General features: G+C 32.8%; 1 long non-coding RNA gene across 2 annotated transcripts; it reads left to right on the top strand.

The window, feature by feature from the left end:
- The first annotated feature begins 1,489 nt into the window (after nt 1-1,489).
- Nucleotides 1,490-3,141, top strand: LOC149807798 (uncharacterized). Of its 2 annotated transcripts, XR_016417140.1 has the most exons (3): nt 1,499-1,617; nt 1,999-2,163; nt 2,784-3,141. It is a non-coding gene; the product is annotated as an uncharacterized LOC149807798 (long non-coding RNA). The 2 variants fall into 2 exon arrangements; XR_016417106.1 differs by having other exon boundaries at nt 1,490-2,163.
- The last annotated feature ends 1,802 nt before the right edge of the window (nt 3,142-4,943 follow it).

Here is a 4,943-nt window from a genome sequence, read left to right as displayed (position 1 = left end):
GAAAGGATGTTGTAGTGCTACCAGAATATATGGCTGGAAGATTGTTATCAGTTAAAGTTTTGAGCTGCAGTCAAATTAGTTTTATTGATGTGAATGTTTTTTTAAATCTATTATCATGTATTCTTGCTGAAATAAAGTATTTCAGTTCTAAGTGTTTAACACAGTGCACAAAGAAACAGATTTAAAACATAACTTATAATACAAATGAATATTTAGTTCAGATTTTAAGTTACAAAGAATATAGCAAAAGATGAACCCAATCATACAGAACTGATGGCCAGTACATTTTCATGCTTCACATCAACACCTGTCCAAGTGCTTTTGCAACATACTGAGAGAATGAAGACACCTTCAGTATCTAAAGTATTTGCTATTGAATCAGGAAGGTAAAAATGACAAATTTCTTGCAGATTTTTTTGTGTGGGGGTGGGGGTTGTTTTACAATTGTCATTCTGCTGAAAACAATGATGTAATAAATGCAATGCAGATAAAGGACATTATTATAACTGCCAGCAGGTTGAGTTCCCACTTCATGCTTTTCTTAGTTTGAGTTCGAAAAAAAACCTTGAATTTCGCTTTCTCAGAAGTGGGGTTGGGTATTTCAACTGTGCCACTTCATGCATAGAAAAAGTCATAATTTGAACTGTCATTGTTTTGGTTATGCAAAAAAGTTCCAGTATACTATGCTGGCTAACCCAATAATCACAGCTGTTTTTTTTCCCTACTCAATATTTAGAGGACCAGTGATTGTATATTGAAATTGTGTCTACATGCCTCATATGCTTTCTTTATGCCGTTTCCCATTTATACATGTATCTATGTCCCACATGCAGTTCTTGCTAACACCTTCTTCCCATCTATACACTTAGCTCATGATGAATGCAAATAAGACATATTTAATTTAAAAACAAAATACTGAGATAACAGTTGAAGTTTGTTTTTGGAAACCACTGGCATTTCATTAGAACTTTATTCATTAGGACTTTTCATGCAAGACTGCTAGCAGCTATGGACAATTTTTTGTGAGTTTTTAGTCCTTTTATTTGAAACATATATGTAAACATTTGCTATTGTATACTTTTGTATGAAATCAAAATTACAGTGCATAATCCTTATCTTCTGATTTATTTTAATGTATTTTTATCCATATATATTCTAGGTATGTAGTTTATTAAAAGCAATTAATTTGAAATGTCAGAGTAATGTGGAATATTGAAGGAACAATGATCTGAGGAAAATTTGAATCTTGCTATGCTAACTATTAGCCAGTTCTACAATGTAGCTTTTGCTTTATGATATAAATCACGTTGTCTTATCAATATGGGGTCACCATGACAAAAGAGACCAGCTTTAGGTGCTAAAGATAATGATTGTGGCATTCTTTCAGAGTATCTTGAGAGTGTCCTAAATCACATCACCAATACACATGAGTAGATCCTCTCACATGGCCAAAGCATTCATAAATGTCTTCATGATCCTTACCTGGAGAATGAAGAGCTGACAAAGCCTTGGCTTGATGAAGATGATCCCAAGAAGGAAGCCAAAGTGCTGAAAACCTTAGCACAGGTGCTCTTGGACCAAAGGTTCCTAAACAGTGGAGTATTACTTAAATTTCAGGTATGCCATTTCAGGATTGCAACAATTGCATGGTATTTAAAAGAAAAATGTGAAGACCACTTTAAATATCTTTTATTCTCAACTAAATAATAATTTACTGTATATATTTACCATTTGAAGATCTGAATAAGTTAGAATTCATAAGATGTGTGCACATGATACATGTATAGTGACTCTCCTTCTCAAATCTTTGGTAATTTCAGGTATAATACATGCATATCAGGTATAAACAATTCCATGACACTCTATCAATAAACACTTCAGTAAAGATTTTATGTATGCAAAAATTACCAACAGTAATGATTATTTAATAACTGTATTAATCTGTTAGCAGATTACAAATAACACATGTTACAGGATACATGTTTTTGATAATTGCAGAAGCACTGCTGAGCTTGAAGTTTTTCATCAGTAGATCATGATGTACAGTGCCAAGAGATTTTCATACATCCCTCCTGTGTACAGGATTAGGAATGAGCTAGCTGCTTTGGATGACAATATCCATAGTGGCTGAGGTGTAATGAGAAACAAAGAAGGGGAGATAGTGTAAGCTTGTTTCACTACAGGACATTATAAATAATTTTATATATTGATTTTGCATTATGATCCCTGCCTGGAGATCAGGCGAATGGAGTATAATTCACATGTACAAGTCATGAAAACTTTGTATCAGATCCAAGTCATTTTGCAACAATTGGCACACATTTATATATGTGGTAAGGAATCTTAATATTTTCATGCATCCAGATCTTGTAATTAGTATTGTTATCATTCTAGTGGATATTTATTTTGATCTGAGCAATGCAAATCTAATAATTAGATCCAGTGATATGTATAGCACTCTCCCAGGGGACTGACACACTTTATTAAGGATTTATGGGGTTTATGAAATATCCTCAGGACGTTTGGGGTAGATGCTGTCATCATGATGATTACTAGCTAATACCTGTTCATGAAAACATGTTGCTTTCTGAAGGAATGGGCAAAAATGCATCCTGTCTCACATCGTATTTTGTGAATAGAACAAATAAGAACAAAAACAACCCCTCAACAACTCCTTCTTGGGAACTGATCATGAGGCTCTAATATTGGGTAAAAGGTTAATATGGGTTAGCATGGGGATGCTTGTCACACATGTTAAGAAAATAAAATTTTCTTTAAAACAGGCATCGATGTTACAACAAAAAAAGCGGCAGGTGGTCCGTCTACCCTTGCAAGGAAAAGAAAACATCCCCACATCAGGGAGCTTATAAAGAAAGCCCTCATCTGTCAACTTGAGGGAAAGCAGGGTATGCAGAGGAGAAGAGAACTAAAGGAAGATGATCCCAGGAGAATTTGTAGAAACCTGGCACCTCAAGAACCACCATCAACTCTAGTTTTGGTGTGGTGAAGGAGATCTCTCGATTTTAGTTATGTAAAATATGAAACAGTGTCTGATATATGGAGGTGTCATCTAAGGCAGGTTACACTTTATATAATATCCTGAAATATCAGTAGTTGAAAATAAAATAATGTATAATATTGCATCTGCAGTTGCTGAAAACTTTTTTATATTGATTATTTATTATCTTTGTGCCCACATTGTTTATAGGCAGAAATAGACTGGTGTTTAAAAAAATCTGAAAGCATTATTGTTTGATGCAATATTATGTGCATTTATAAGAAAACAATGAATAAAATCAATTGTATTCATTTATATACAAACTCATACATGTAAGAAAGTGTTTAAGTTCATGCAAGCCTAGAGGGGATGAAGCCAGTGTATTGTCCATCTGGATATTTGTCATGTATCTGTCAGAAACAGCAAGAGGGAATTACATGTCTCTATCCAGACCCCAGCCTTCCATGTTGCCGTAGTATAAACTGCCTGTAGGTAGCATGACTGTTGGCACTCATCAAGTCAATTTTATCGTTGAGGACAAGAACATTTCGTCTGTACATCCTGGACAAGGCAAGTACAGCCTCATCAAGGATTAGATCTTGAAAAATCTGAAAAAATTATTCCAATTGTAATATCCTATTTCTAAAATGTAAAATAATATATTTTAAGAAATAATAGGAACATGCACTTATTAAAATGTTATTCATCTTCGATCAGCAAATTCCACTGTAAAATACATGTGGACCAAAACTGCACATGGTTTTTATTTTGACATGAACACTGAGAGTTCCATCGCAACCAGAACTGATAGTTTATGTTAAGATGGACAGCTCAAAGTTTTTGGGGAGTATTTCTAGAAGTCAGAGACTCCTACATTGGGATCAAATAGGAATGGCTGATTGCAGCTTTGATTTGTTTAGTATAGTGAGGTACCCACATTGAAATCAGGTAATGAAAAGAATCTAATGAGTATCAATTGTAAATTAAAACAAAGTCCTTATCATTTGCATATGTATGCATGTCTGTTTTTGGATGGCTTACAATTTTAAAATTCTTTCACAGTGGTTGCAAAGAAATAACATTTACAACAATCATGTATGTACATCAATTATCAATCTTTGAGTGTCCACCTTGGAAATGGAATTCATTGTAAATGTTGTATTGTAAGAGTAACTATCAAAGTTTTAATTCTCTTTGTAAATTGATGCAGTATTTTGATTTTATTGGTACAAAGTGCAAGTTGTACATAGGCATGTGCTACACATATCCTGTATACAGAAAGAGGTTTTCTGTAATGTAGCCAACATACCTGTCAAGTTATGCATACCTTTTGTGATATACATTTTGTACATAAAAAATTTAAGCTTTGGCAATAACACGCTTAAGGAATATATAAAAGTTATGAAAGAATTAAAGAAATTTCAAAATTGCCATTGAATCGAGTAAATTTGTTATACAGAAATCATTTGCAGTAATCACCAGTTCAAAGGTGGAAACATTGAATACCAAGCAGACTGGGCAATTAAAATTCTTACCCAAAAATGTTAGATCAGATATGAAGAAAAAAAAGTTTCTTGCAAGCCTTAATGTCAGTCTAAATTCTGGATAAATAAAACAATTTAGGATTATTAAGTCCTTATTTTTATCATGATATTGCATATATAGTATTATCTTAACATATTTTGGGGCTTTAGAAATACACATTAAGGCATGCATCATATTTAAAACAGAAGAATAAAAGTGTAGTATTTATTTCACAAGACTTAAATGGCTATATGAATTCTGTTTATGTCTAATTTAAAAAAAAAAACTGCAATCTAGTCAGGTCTAATTTCTGAACTCCAAAGTAAGATTGCATAGACTTTTTGTTTCCATTTTGTATTTTAAAAAAATAAAACTAATAAATGTATTACTTAAGTTGGTTTATTAATTATATTGAAAAAAG

The sequence above is a fragment of the Sinohyriopsis cumingii genome, chromosome 1 (assembly GCF_028554795.1).
Source record: "Sinohyriopsis cumingii isolate HCF-2022 chromosome 1, ASM2855479v2, whole genome shotgun sequence".
Taxonomy (NCBI): domain Eukaryota; kingdom Metazoa; phylum Mollusca; class Bivalvia; order Unionida; family Unionidae; genus Sinohyriopsis; species Sinohyriopsis cumingii.
The sequence above is the reverse complement of the archived record's forward strand: the minus strand, read 5'-3'. Positions and strand labels throughout refer to the sequence as shown.